The 16,004-nt window shown below is 38.5% G+C and overlaps 1 pseudogene; it reads right to left on the bottom strand.

Moving 5' to 3' along the window:
• Window positions 1-1,906: 1,906 nt before the first annotated feature.
• LOC140242966 (solute carrier family 15 member 4-like) lies at window positions 1,907-14,745 on the bottom strand (annotated as a pseudogene).
• Between the last annotated feature and the right edge of the window lie 1,259 nt (window positions 14,746-16,004).

Below are 16,004 nucleotides of genomic sequence, written 5' to 3'. Positions count from 1 at the left end.
TACTTTATTATTGTATCATTTGATATCATTTGTAAGTTGTGTGTATACGATTGTGATAATAACCTAATTCATACTGTGTTGAGTTTTGTTGGAAAAAGGAGAATGAAATAAAATGAAATGAAATGAAATGAAATGAAATATAACATAAATCCATACGGTACTCATGGGAGATGATTTGGGTTACATACCTCCTGCGAAGAAGATTGCAGCCCAATGGTTGCCTGTCCACCTCTCTGAACAGTCCACAGAGCAATGAGGCGCATGGTCATGTGCAATCTGCTATCAGGAAATGTACCCCGCCCACTCACAACGACCACATATCAAAATAATGACATTATTATATTCACAATACTCATAATTCCAAATGAACTAAGTATATTTGATAGACTTGACATATTATGTACTAGATCATCATACTCAGGCGATGTGCATCATTATCAGGTCATGTCAGCCCGTACGTCAGCTCGTGCCTGATGTTAAATAATTAATGGATTAAGATTCTTGATATAGTATTAGATAATTGTTTAGGTTTGAAAGCATATCCCACTCAGAAATTAATCATAAGAAATCCAAACAAAAACAGGGTAATTGTTACATTTCAATTTTACTGCACCAATTATTATCCCCCGTACGCTTTGTTCGCTCATTCTTTTATAGCTTTCACGACAACAATGTTCCACAGTCACTATAAAGGGAAGCAAAACGACAGACAATGAATAGAGCAGATTAAATATTAAAGATTGCAGAAAAGGATAATCATAATTCATCGTTTCAAGCATTCAAATCCAACATTTATATCGGCGAAAACATCAGAAATGTTGGTGTTTATGCTGAACGGCAACACAGTGCGTTTAATAATACTTGCACTGAGCACAATCTCATCAGAAAAAAGAAAAACAAAACAAAACAAAATGCCACAGATGGAATATTTAAAGGGAATATACAGTATTGGTGGAGATGAGAATTGGGCTTTTAACTTTTTGCAAGATACCAAGAAAACACTTATTATATAGTACAGAGCATATAGTACAGAGCATATGGTATTACCATTTTAAGAGGAATTCAAAGTTTATTTGATGAAAATCGGGTTTGGAATGGCTGAAACAGCCAAACACAAAGTAAAACAAAGCAATTGTGACAAAGTGTGGGACCCACACTTTAGTGGAATTGCTCTTTTTTGATATCTCAGCCATTTCAAAACCAATTTTCATCAAATAAACGTTGAATTCCTCATAGAATTACATGCTCTTTCATATTTCATAAGAGGTTTCTGATTATCTCACCATAAAATGTTAGAAACCTGAAATTAGGCATGTTAGGTCTCAACCAAAACTGTACGATCCCTTTAAGCACTTTTCTCGACATCCCGGACAAGTTGAAAGTTATTCAACTTGCCATACACTTGTCTGCACACGAAATCTTGATTTTTTTTCCGTTTGTTTGTTTGTGTGTGTGTTTTAAATACAATTATGCCCCAGTCTAAAACCCTAATGATCTGACTAATCGTCATTTTGAAGGTGTTTAGCCAGAACTATTCGCATTTACATTTTTGCATAGCAGAATATTGAATTTCCGTCAGCTTTGTTACACGATTAAAGAAAAATTACGAGATGAAGACATGATCAGCTCACTCATCTGCATATTCATCTCGGCCGTTTTGAAATAATTAGCAAAACTTCAGAATATCATAACTCCCATTATTTTGATCCAATTTTGATCGAATATTCGCTGTTGTACTTATGAAACTTTACTCTTTATTTAAACTGGTCCGAAATTGTCCTTTATGGAAAACACTCTAATTCAGATATATAAGAGGTAAGAGGTTGCAAAGCTATACGAATATTTCAAAACTACTCACATACAGTCTATCATAGCCTATACGCAGTATGAGATGAACTGCAGTACATCAGCATTGATCTTCATTTTCATTGTTGGTTTCATACTGAGTGACGTATTTATAGTTTCTTGTGATGCAATAGAGGTACGCCATGTTGAAGAAGTTGACCACTATCAGAAGACCGAAGTAGTATTCCAGATGTCCTTTGTTGATATCATTCGGAATCCACTCATTTCCTGAGGAAAATACGGACAATGACATATCGCAGTGGTGAGCAAAGATTCCATAACTGATGAGAAAGGAACAGAAAATATACGAGATTACAAAATTAAATTTAAGGTATGCGAAGTTAGTGTTTTTCCCCCAAAATGTTGTATGCGACATGTCGCGTGATATGTCTAGGAATAAGAAATCAAAATAAAACAAAACATAACATAACACGCTCACAACATTTTACGATATGCTTTGAGATGGCAATGAAGCAGAAAGACCCGACCTTAAGAATGATATTTATCAAATATACAATAGTTACTTTCAATGATGGTGTCATTTATACTGTCCTCCTCTCTGTGGTAAGTAGTTTATACTGGGAAAATTGAGGAAAAGCTGAAGAGATAAAAACGATTGTCCTAGAGAACGAGTTTAACTCGATCTCATTGCAGTGTGGTGATGGGTTGACCGACCAAGAAGGTATAATACAATACCTCCTTGGGTTGACTCACCTGCCGATACTGCGTTTGCAATGGTAATGAGCAGAGAACCGACGTAACTCCCAATTCCATTGTAGAAGAGGTAGATACCCGTTATAAAAGCCTGAAGCGATTTAGGTGACTGCGAGAAAGCAAATTCTAAACCTGTTGATTAATTAAAAAAAAAGAGAGAAAACAGTTAAAACCCCCAAAAACATGCTAAAGAGCAAGTCCCAACAAGATTAAAGGGATGGTACAGTTTTGGTTGAGACCTAATTTCAGATTTCTAACATTTTTTGGTGAGATAATGAGAAACCTCTTATGAAATATGAAAGAGCATGTGATTCTATGAGGAATTCAGCATATATTTTATTATATTTGATGAAAATTGGTTTTGAAATGGCTGAGATATCCAAAAAAGACCGATTCTAATAAAGTGTGGGACCCACACTTTATTACGATCGCTTTGTTTTACTTTGTTTTTTGATGTTTCGGTCATTCCAAACCCGATTTTTATCAAATAAACTTTGAATTCCTCTTAAAATGGTATGCTCTGTACTATATCGTAAGTGTTTTCTCGGTATCTCGCAAAAAGTTAAAAGACCAATTCTCATCTCCACCAATACTGTATCATCCCTTTAAGCTTACCACCTTGACTGACAATCAATTCTTATCTATAACTTGATTTTTTACTTGGTTTACATAACGTGACGCAGAAATCCGCTGTCTTTGCATTCTCATAGGGAGTGCACACTAGTATGAATGTTGAACATTCTTTCTTAGCCAATGTTAACTGTGTAACTCTACACCTATACATTGTCTAACTCGTAATGAAGCCCGTGAATGAAAGTAACTAATTTCTTAGAAAACAAAAAAGGATAGAGGGTGTTCGAACTGGACCCCTTGTGTTTTGATGTTAAAGATATCATAATGGACATAAATAAATGTATTTTGAATTGAATTGAATCAAATTTAATTTGATTTAATTTAATCAAATTGAATTGAATAGAATTAAATTGAATTAAATTGAATTGAATTGAATTGAATTGAAATGAAATGAATTGAATTGAATTAAATTGAAATGAATTGAATTGAACTGAATACAAGCAAATTACCGGTGATGAGAATGAAGACGTCTCCAATCCCAATAAACATGTACTGGGGGATCTGAGCATATATTGACAGTGCGGATGCACGGAAGATCGTGCCAGAGATGACCTGGTCAAAACTGCCGCCGTTAGACAGAATTTGCTTCCTGACAATCTCCACGATGAGGGCCGACAGGAGCGAAAGAAAGGCGCACACCAGTCCACAAGCTGGGAGAGATAGGGAGAATGGAAGTTACTTTTGTTATGGTGTATTACAAAATAATATATACATACAAGGACGGTGAGTTGACTCAGTCAGTAGCGCGTCTGCCTCACGATTCTAAGAACCCGGGTTCGAACCCGAGTCTGGACTGAGCAATGTTGTGTGTAAATATATATCGTCCCCTCTAGCAAGATGCAAAACACTCTGTCCCTCTATATAGGACATAAAATGGAGCTCACATGTATGAGAGAGTCACAACTCATGCACGAAAAAAGATCCCGCTCCATTCATTCATCGCAAAGAGCAGGGTGTTTAACCCGATGAAGTGGTCCCACCTCACATTCAACTGGACCCCATCAGGAAGACCAGCTTAGCATAGCTGAATATGGGCTATCCAGCCATCTTCTCAGATGGAAACGAACAAACAAACATACAAATAAACAAAAATATAGTGTAATTCATCATTTGCTCAATAACAGATTACGCAAGATAAATGATATACTGTCAAGTTTAAATGGAACTTTCCAAGCCTATCTGAATAGACGAAAGTTTCATGTGGAGCACAGCTTATACTCTCAATTGAAAATGTAGATAGATATATACATGGTATGATAAAAAAACGGTCAGTCATTGTCTAAAATATTTAGTCTGATTCTTTGTTTCTGACAAGGACACGTTACAGTGTATGTCGGCTTATCGACATACCAGAAGATGATTAACAATGAACAACTTCGCGTCTCATCAAGTTTCCAAAACAATTAGGCTAAAGTTTCATTACATTTCCCTTCTAGCACACAACTTTAACGGAAGACATAAACACTCCTTTATCGACCAGGTCGACTATATAATCTATTTCAAGGGTGCTCGGACCGATAAACTACTTGTGTGTCATCAATATGACCTATATACCAGCAAAGATCTTTTGTATCGCATTCGAATTACATGTACATCGTGAAACACACAGGAATTATCATTCAAGAATATACTGTGAACGTAAATCTTTTATTGAAAGTCGGCATTCGACGGTCAATGTGAGGTACATCATTTTGTTCTTTGATGTTACTCTCTTGCAAAGAATGATGGTATATTATATCTGTTTTGATATCTACTTCCTGATGTAGATCAATGTAATAAGACATGGCAATTTTCTGGTTGGTCAATATAGTATAATGGCAAAGGAAGTCAGTTTCTTATTCTGATATTTCTCATTTGATCCCGAAATCTATGGAGGTATACAAAACGGTTACAGCTGTTATTCCGAAGGTTCGTTATTCCGAAGGTTCGTTATTCCGAAGATTCGTTATTCCGATGGTTCGTTAATCCGAAAATGTGAAGAGGTTTGTTATTCCGAAGGTTCATTAATCCGAAAATGAAGTAAGGTTCGTTATTCCTAAGATTCTTTAATCCGAAAATGAAACAAAGCTCGTTATTCTGACGGTTCGTTACGGACCCTATATTATTTCGGATCAACGAACCTTCGGACTAACGAACCCTATTTCATTTTCGATGGAATGAACCTTCGGAATAACGAACCTTCGGAATAACGAATCCTTTTCATTTTCGGATTAACGAACCTTTAGGTGTAGGGAATTTGTGTGTTTCGGATTAACGAACCTTCGGAATAATGAGCCTTCGGAATAACGAACCTTGGGCATAACGAACAGCACCCACACAAAACAGGCATTATTCTGTCAAGGAGATTCTTTTTTAAATATAAGGCAGTATATACTAGCATTACAGAGGAAGTCATTCAAATAGTGAGCCTATACTAGCCTACAGCATGGTGTGTCTACCGTATGATTTTCAGTTGACGTTGATATATACTCTTTCGACTCACCCATCCGCCGGATCAACGACACTCTTACACCTGATCTCTCAAGGAGTGGATAGACGACGCGGTCGACTAACGGCACGGTGATGATCACGAACAGGGAACGAACAAAGCGAGGAGCGCAACGGGAATGCCGTCCAGATTGAGACGTTCGGCTTGCAGCAGATACGTGGTCGAATACTACGACAACGGTCAGCGACGTCGAGCAGGAGTGAATGGGAAAGAATATACGATATCATCCATTGAATCAAATCAAATGCGGTTCAGAAATCAAGTCAAGTACATATACAGATATAATAATATAAGAATAACTTAGCACATACACAGAAGACAATTATGACATGTCGGATTGCATGATTTCAACTTTCATGCATCTATTTTCCCTCATATGGCTTACTATTGTAATATTGTTTGGGGCAATACTGTAATAAGATGCAGGTAAATTAATTGTTTTTATTGCAAAAGAAGGCGATCAGAATATGTTCACACTCTACGTACTCAGCGCATACGACCCTGCTATTTAAGCAGCTAAATGTGTTAAAAATTGATGATATACATAAGTTTCAAACTTCTGTATTCATGTATAAGTACACGCAAAATTTGTTACAACAGTCCTTTCAAAACTTTTTCGATTGTTGTTGTTGTTCATTTCCATCTGTGAAGATGGCTGGATAGCCCATATTCAGCTACACTAATATAAGCTGGTCTTCCATGGGGTCCAGTTGGATGTGGGGAGGGACCACTTCACCCTGCTCTTTGCGATGAATGAATGAAGCGGGATCTTTTACGTGCATGAGCTGTGACTCTCTCATACACGGGACCTCGATTTTATGTCCTATCGAGGGACAGAGTGTTATGCCTCTTGCTAGAGGGGACGGTATGTTTACACACAACATTGCTCAGTCCAAACTCGGTTCGAACACGGGCCGCGTGATCGTGAGGCAGACGCGCTACCGACTGAGCCAACTCACCGCCCTGCAATGCTAACATTCATTCCTACCGTACAAGACACTCAACATATTTTCATCTTAATAATCCAAAATCTCTTATAGCTCACAGGTCAGTGAGGCATCACAGACCTGACACATGGAATGCTTTACCCGACTCCCTAAAGACACGAACATCTCTGTTTTCTTTTAAAGCTAGTTTGAAGAAATACATTTTAACTCAATATATTTAGTAAAGTAAAGTATAATAATTGATATGATTTTGTTTATGTTTCGGTTTGAAATTATTAGTATCATTATATTGATATACTGAAAAATAATTATTAATCATAAATGGCCCCAACACAAACATTCAACTCACCTATTGCATTCGCACAGCACTCACTCACATCTTCTTTTCCCCTATAAAGCGTACTATTGTAATGTAGAACAAAAAAAAAAATCTGTACTTTCTGTGAGAGGCAAACCTGAGTTATATTTCCCAATGAGACCATCAGCCCAGTCAAGCTATGCCTATGCTGACGGTCTCCTAAATGTACTGCCTTATTTGTATCATAATGTAACTATCAATGTTTTACAAAGATTTTTGCTATGCATGTAGTATAACCTGCACTTTTGTTTTGTATTGCTCCTTTATCATTTGGTTATGTTTGGTTTGAATTTGTCACATTGATGTTATTCATATTTTATTTGATTTGATATGAGAAGCAAGGTAAAATACGAACGAACGAACGAACTTAAATGAGAAATGCCATTGAATATGCCTCGACCGCGGATCCCCCCCCCCCTTTTTTTTTGGGGGGGGGGGGAGGGTGATGGCTTAGACCTTCAAGATTAGGCTCAAAACGCATCTATTAAATCATTGTTTTGTCATTCATCGCAATACTTTTATATCATTTGTACTGTATTTTGTAACTGTACTGTTATAATTTAATAATTATTGTGGGGGTCCAAGGGCTCATTTACACAAGACGCAATTCATGTTTAGAAATATACCAATTTGGCCGACTCAGGCTATGTACTTGAACATTCTTTAGGTATAGACAGTTTATTAGGCTAAATGTAATTATGCATATATGACCTTTTTTGTAGATATTTCTGAAGGCGGGGTTATTTATATATATCTTTTTTTTCTGGTATGTAGCAAAAAGTATGTGTTTTAGCTGTTGATTGGGATCATGAAGGCTTTACAAAGTAACAATGCCAAAACACATGTACTCACCTGGAAGCGAATGGTGTTATAAAGTATAACAACACTCAAGACGAGGAGGGTGTTAAGAAACCACTCCAATTCTTCCACCTCCTGCCTTGAGTATGTCCCACCATGCTCCGTCGTCAGCCGGTCTAGACAACTGACCTTCTGGGGATTCCCCGGTTCCACGTCACTAGGTTTGATTCCAGACTCTCCAGCATGTCCAGCCTCTGTCTCGACCAATGCGATGTGCTCGGGCTTTCCGTCCTCTGTCGACAGCAGCGCACTCGATTCAGAGGCTGCCACTCGGCTACCCTGATGGGGAGGTTGCGGTTGGGAAGATCCACAGCAGCAACAGAGAGAGCACTCAGAATCACAGTATGTTGCTGCCTTCCATAGCATTTGGCATATCCTGCGAAGAGTTTTATTTCCTATAAACACACAGAAACAAGACACAGTCAGAGACTTACAGGCACGCAAGCTATACAATCACAAATGTACAAACAGGCCAGCATAGCCTAAGTTCCCCTCTCCTCAAAATGACAAAAAGAAAAGAAATGGCACGTAACTTCAGAATTATCATGAAGGGTTGTGAGATAGTATTTATGGTAATAGCGTCCGACGGAACAGGTGTAAATTTGCCTGATTTGGTTTGTTTAATTCCTTTGCCTTGATCTGTTGATAATGATAATGATCCCGATATTTATGACAATGGAGACTATTATGATGATGGTCGTGCTGCTGTTATCATCACAAGGCCTGTGGTATCTTCTCAATTACTATTACCACCACCATGACAGTTGGAACTACACAGCCTGAGCGCATAATATGGGACAAATAAATACACCAAGCAAGTATAATATAAATATAAACACACAAAAACTTGACATTCCCTGTCGGTAATTAACAAATGACAAGAACCCTAATGTATCGTTCCTCTGTCACTACGGTCGTGGTGTAGCGAATAATAAAACCCTTTGTATTTTGCTAATAAATTTACGTAATTTATTACAAATATGTTCCGCTTATACTTTTTTAAATAAGTCTTTTATGTTAATTTGATGGAAATGAAAATAAATTTGATCTTAGACTGAACTTTGACTTTGACCCTGCAATGAAACCTTCAATCGAAACGACTGATTCTTCCGACAAATTTATTGAACAGGAAATTCAAAATTTTCTCCGATTGTTGCTAGCTCGCATGGATAAATGCATGATGACATGGAAGACATTGTTATTGCTCTTTTTCTCCTTTACCTTGTTTCTGTTATCATTATCATTATCATTATCATTGTGATTATTATCTTTATACTATAATAATAATGATAATAATTATAATTATTATTATTGTTATTATTACTATCATTATAATTTTTCATTCTTATTATAAAAAAGTAATGACGATGATCATAATAATAAAAGTAATTATTACAATAATAATATTTATTATCATTATCATCATTAACATCATCATCATTATTATTATTTTTGTTGTTGCTATTGTTACCATAATTATCATGAATCCAGAAATGACAAACTACTCATGAATAGTCAGTGTCAATCGCCAAAGTAGCTTCTCATATCGTAAAGCTTTGACACAACTTTCGGTTATTTCATCTTGGAGAATGTTCCATGTGTGTAACGCATGTTATTTATTACCTGAGGTAGGTCTGTTTTTGTACAAATCTCGTCCAGCGCAGAACACAAAAATGACGAGGACGTTGAAGGCGAGCATGACGAGGAAGCCGAGCGCGAAGGACAAATCCTGTTCGATGTATGACAAGAGAGAATAGCTGAAGAGAGGAGCCAACTCGGCAATCAGATAGATCCTGAATCAAAGCAGAAACAGAATAACAAACGCCATCAAGGTAAACTCAAATCATGTCTCTGAGAATAATGACATGATAATACAACTGCCTGGCAACTACTGCTGAAAAATATTTGATTGACAGAGTTGGGTATCCCTCTGATCAAAAAGGAAATATATATTATAGGCTGTACCTTTTTTCAGTGGTGACATTAAGAGGTGGAATGATAGCAGGTGGTAAATTATCAACCAAAAACATGATTTCAAAAAAAAATTATTCTTTGTGCCCAAACTAGGCAAATCGAAACACACGACTATACATGAGACGCACATGTCCATATTGGTCTAATAATTTATTATAATCATGTCCGAATAATTCACAGGCTGGTAGTTTGTAAACACCGTATTGATTAGCAGTGGTTTAGGATAACTATGATATTTTGTGTCTTTTCGCAAACTTTCTTCATGAAAGTTTTATAAGTTATAGTAAGACCTGTAGTGAAGGTTATCGTATTCGTGTAAAGAGTTGAAAAGGAGAGTTTTCCGCTTGCCTTCCGGAGAAAGACGACATAATATCCTTCACTATAGGCCTGTACATCGTCTGTTGTCGACTTTACAGTCATCTTTCTGTTAACTACGGTAAAATTCACTATGGTGATGGCATATATCATGTCAAGCACGCAATCTATTGACTGACATGATGTCATTTAAAATGTCTTCCACTGGCTTTTCAAACAGGGACAAGTCTCACTAAATACGTCACAGCGGCGAATGAGAGGATTAGAGTGGCAAAATGAATGAGCAACGTGTCACTGTGTTTACAATACGAATTCTGCTTCTCCTTTTATTTACGGTATATTCGTCAATTAGCTGATGGGCTATAATGGGAAACGACTGTTTGTTTATTTGTTTTTCCAAAGTGTTACAATGAATAAGTGAGATAGTGATAGCGAATTAGATCTGCACGAAAGCAAAGTATCTTCACAATACACATGACGTTCTTTGTCTTACAGACCGTCAGTGTGCGGGCATGTCCAATTTGCGAGGAAGCACTGATACCAGCATACAAGCAACCAAGTACAGGAAACTACTGTACCAGCATAATAATGAGTGAAAAAAGGAGCGTTTACCTGTTCTCAGCTTAATGAACTTATTCCGACTCGTTATATCATAAATCAATGTAATATCGGATTATTATCTAATAGCAAAATCGAGGTAGAACCTTTCACGCTCTCTCCCTCTCTCTACCATGCCCTTTTCAAGGATCAGGCTTTTATCACATTTCGAGACAGTTATTGGTACCTTCATCTATCAGCTTCCGTGTCTTATCTCTCACACTGTGTCTGCACGCTGTATACTTAGTACTTATTGTCTTTATGTTTGCGTAGTTGCCTTGTCACTTTCACCTTTATAGTCTATTATTCTTCCTTTATCATTTACTCTCCCTTCCTTTCTCCTTTTAAGCAGGGCTTTACTTGAAAAAAAAAATCTAAATCATTTTATGCATATGCTTTGTCACGCGTCCAATTTTCCAGGGCCTACGCATAATGAAAGCTGCATGTGCCTTTTGAAGTTCCACACTTTTGCTCTTGTATTATCATTATTTTGTTGTTCAGAGTTTTTCACTGATTATATCTTTTCGTTTGTTTTATCTTAAGACCCATGGTGTGTGTGTGGGGGGGGGGGGGGAGGGGGGGGGGGGTGCTGAGATGCAACGCCGTTCAGCGGCCTCTGTCGGTTAAGTTGAAACGAGGTAGAAATGAAATAAAATATGGTGAGAAGTTGAGAATATGAGGCAAGAAAAAAGATGTGAAAACAATAAAGAAGGTATACCTCCCTGGAACAACTAAAGGAGGATACAGAATCAAGCTGAAAGACACAGCAGCCCCATAACAACCATCAAACATTGACGCATAAGAAGAGTTCAGGAAACCACCTAGATGAATTCTTGAAAACAACATGGCTCCATAATACGGGCAGAGGACTACACACACTGATATCTACATAGAGATCAGTGACTATGAGATCAGTGACTATACATATTGACAGCATGTCAACGAAAGACCTCACTCAGGTCAACCACCAACTTACTCAGCCCCCCCCCGGCCTTTTATAGAATTTAATCACGAAATTTAAGAGCGCAGGCTTTGCGACTTAGCCAAAAGTCGCAACCACTTTTCTCATGTCCGTACGTCATAATTTCCTCCAAACGTTATAATTGCTGTTTGATCTCATAAAGGCGCGGGCGGGCACATACCACTCAAAATGTCGAGGAATTCATACAACTCTTCTCTTCATCCCCCCCCCCCCCAAGCTCTCTGCCATACTGCATGTATACTCCTCGGCACTATTCAGTTTCGCTAGCATAAAATGAATATTCCTTTTCATCAGCTCCCCTGCACCCACTACAACCCTTGCATGTACATTATACACCATGCATGGCGTAAAACTCTGCACAGATGTTACAGCTTGTATTCCAGTAGGCGTATCCGATTTTCCATACAAATCACACTGAACAACTTATGCACTGCTTTCGTTTCTTCACAGTCACCATCGCTACTGATATTTCTTAAAGTAAGGGACATAAGAATCACCCTTAATTCACACCTGCACGTTATTAAAACTCGGAAGAGGAGAACCTTCGTTGTTGTCCTGTGCTTATACTTGTATAGACCGGTGTAACTGGTAGTAGTGCCTATACGTTCTTAATCGAGTCGATATATACCGTGTGAGGTATTAAAGAGAACAGCAAATTGTTATAGATGAAAGCAAAGAAAGATTATTCTGATTGAATCTAGAAGAATGAGAGAATTCTTCAGTTTCAAATGTTTTCAGGTGAATGAGTTACAACCACATTATGAGATATAATAATGGTGCCACTTGTCATGATTATATCATTAGTCTGTAACCATCATCATCAATGATAATTCAACAATAACCAAGAAACGACAATCACATCCTTTTTATAAAGTTATCATGAAACATTTCAAGTCAGATTGATTTAGCCGTTAGAATAAATTTCGTACTGTGAGTCAATGAAATTCAGATCAAGAGAAGATTTGTATGCAAGCTATAGCCGATGAAACCCTTTCATTGTACCCTTTCATTGTATCGTCACGGCCCTGACTTGCGTTTATCACTCTTACATGTAGACATGTAAAACTATACGAAAACTACGGGTTAAGCTTCTAAGTGCAATTTTACTCGATGACATTGCCAGTTACTTTTTTTAAGTCGACTTAATATTCTCATCATGTCGACAGGTCAAGACGTTAACTCACCATGTCGAATTCTCAACTTTGATAAGTCAACATGGTGATCGCCAAGTTGACTTCCTGAAAAGCTGTCGACATGTCTTTTTGGAAGTCGACATGGCGAGATAAGCTAAGTCGCCATGTCGACATGCACTTTTCGGGAAATCGATTTAGCGAAATAAGCTATGTCGTCTTGCGACATTTTTATCTGCATTTTTTGCGAAATTTTCTTACGCTATTTGATGAACGCTATAGGAGGGAACCACAGCATACAGTCTACAAAAGACCTGAACATTACTTTTTACACAAACGCCTATAAAGAGGGGGATAAGCGTGTATATAACATGATTTGTTTTCTCTGCTCTCCTTTTTACCAGTGATAGATGGCTTGTATGGTTCGGATTCCGAATTGTTCCATCTGGACTCCAGCGTATGGTCCTGTACACGCCTTGATGGGTGATGTCCCCACGTTGACTATGGCAAGCGTCAGGATGAAGAAATTTCTCTTGGTCTGCAGAGAGAAGCCGTACGCTGGACCGTATGCAGCCGACCAATCGTATGCGATGAGGGGTAACATAGTGGTACCTGTCGGACAAAATCGAACCAAGATCTTTTTGCCTAACAACACCTCCTGTTCTGTGTCATCACTTGCTGACACCTTCACAATAACATCACACCGTGGTGGTTAGACATAGATACTCCGACTTTCCTGCTTATACATCAACTTGGATCGAGGTAAAAATACCGACAGATATTGCAATGGGGGAAAAGAAATGGGATGTGAACGTTATTTCGAGGGGAAACGATTTCATTGAAAAAAAAGAAGCAAAATATACTAATTTTGCATTGCTAAATGCAACATGTTTACTTGCATGTTTTGCGAATGAGTAAAGACTAAGTGCTGTTTGAAGAACTATTAACTTTGGATGAAAATGAGAAACTTCATGGTTTATAGGCTTTTGTTCTAAAAGACTACCATGAACACAGTACTACAGTTTATCATGCCAGGTGTACAAACTGACAAAAGATTTTGACATGTCTTCATCTTTTCGTTATAATTTGTCGATTTATTCAGACACTGGACTTGATACGACGCCAATGTATAGGCTGGTATATCTTCGTCCTGTAACGGTTCATAATTGCCACCAAACAATATACGGCATGCCATTAAGTCACAATGCGTATGGCAATCATTCTAGGGAAAAACGGATCTCATGGCACTGATTTGGCGGATTAATAATAGCAGATTAAGCTTAAGCACAGTCACTGGTTTATCATGATTGTCATTTCTAGAGAATCTAATGTATGACATGAGATACTGAAGTCACAGAATTACTCGCAAACCAGTAAAACATTTGATAATCTCCACAACAAATTATGGCTATACACGGCGCGGCGTTCTTCAAGGAAAGGATGAAATAAGATCAGAATAATCTTAAAAAGTCAAAGGTAGGTGCATGTTTATAAATTGACAAAAACCATCGCTATTTCTTTTCTAAGAACGTTACTGAAGGCAGTTTTTCACCTATAAGACAAATCAGAAGTCCCAAATAAATTGCATTGTACATCCCCAGGTAACCATCAGCTATCCATCCACCAAGAATCGTCAGAACATAGTTGGTTCCAGTGAAGACGAGACTGAACACAGCGGCAGAGGCACTCGAGTAAGCCAGGTCGTTGGTACAGTACAGAACGAGGTTCACCACGATTCCATAGTAAATGATTTTCTCCACAAAGTTTACAGCAGCGATGCAAAAGAACAAGGCAAGATCGCGGGAGGACGGCTTCCTAGACTCACTCACCTCCCCGGCTTGAGTCAGCGACGGTCCTGAAGGCGTATCGTCCGTAGTTGAATGTACAGAGTCGTACATAGCCATCCTCAAAATGCAGGAAAATATTATTCCACAAAAGGGCGAAACTAAAAGCAATGGTTCGCTACCTGATCAGACAAAAGCGACAAATCCCGATGTAATTCCACGCAACTCTTACTTCGGAGGCTGACTTTAGTTTTGGGTTGTTCTGTCAGTAGAACGTAATGCAATACATTAAAATCCTGTCCTTGATCATATACCTTGGTATAGAATCCACCCAGCAATCCCGCGCGCAACATGCTATGGCATGATGATCATTTCAGAATGGCTGGTATCATTAAAACCTGACCTTTTGTGTAAGTGGAAAAATGTGTGGGTTTGTTTTTGCTGTTGTTGTTGTTCTTGTTGATGGTGATTATTTTCTTTTAAGATCAGCCCGTCATCTGATTTCGGGCGCACGATTTTTATTATCTATTTGTGTGTGTGTGTGTGTGTGGGGGGGGGTGTATGATGGTTAGCAATGAAGTTGTTGGGTCGAGGGGCAATGTTTCCTCCACACCTCTCCCCACCCCCTCTTTCTCGAAGCAAACAATCTCGGGTGGAACCATCGGTAAATGCTTCTTGTATCTTGAGCGCCAAAAGTGTGTATGTGTGTTGGGGTTGGGGTTTGGGGTGGGGGATGGGAGATAGAGATGCCACCCTCCGACTCCCCGCTTCCTTTCGCCTTCTGGCGACCCCCGACTCGTAGCCCATGCTGAATTGCCATTGATTAAGCTTAGAGAAACGTTATGGATATAGTTGAAAAATCGTGTATAAGCATGTTTGTCTGCACGGTAGGCTAAAATCCCCAGAGTGAGGTTTATCATGTATATTGAATTGCGCTCCCATGATCCCGCCATGTATGGCGCTGATGGCGGGTTGAAATTCCATTGTATCTTCCTCTGTATATAGGCCTACTCCATAGGGGGAAAAAGCGGTGCACTTCTTTCAACGGATCTTATTCTGGATGCCTTTTCTCCACCAACGCACAATTAGTCCAGGCGCAGCGACCCAGAAAAAATGACTTCGTTCAACCCACCCCGCAGAAAAGGTTTGACTGCGTGGGGTGGTCGGTTGGACCCTCTGGAACACCCCTAGGTAGTATGTGATATCAAATTGTGGTATCAATGAAATTTTACAGGCCATTTTAGTTGCGACATGACCATATTCTTCGAGGAAGCGTCTGCGCACACTAAGACTACTACACGTACCACTGGCACTGCTACAGGCGCCAATGCCAGTGGTGCGTGTTATAGTCTTAGTGTACAAAGACTTTTTCCGCGACA

The sequence above is a fragment of the Diadema setosum genome, chromosome 2 (assembly GCF_964275005.1).
Source record: "Diadema setosum chromosome 2, eeDiaSeto1, whole genome shotgun sequence".
In the NCBI taxonomy this organism is placed as follows: Eukaryota; Metazoa; Echinodermata; class Echinoidea; order Diadematoida; family Diadematidae; genus Diadema; species Diadema setosum.
This window is presented reverse-complemented; position numbering and strand designations above follow the sequence as displayed.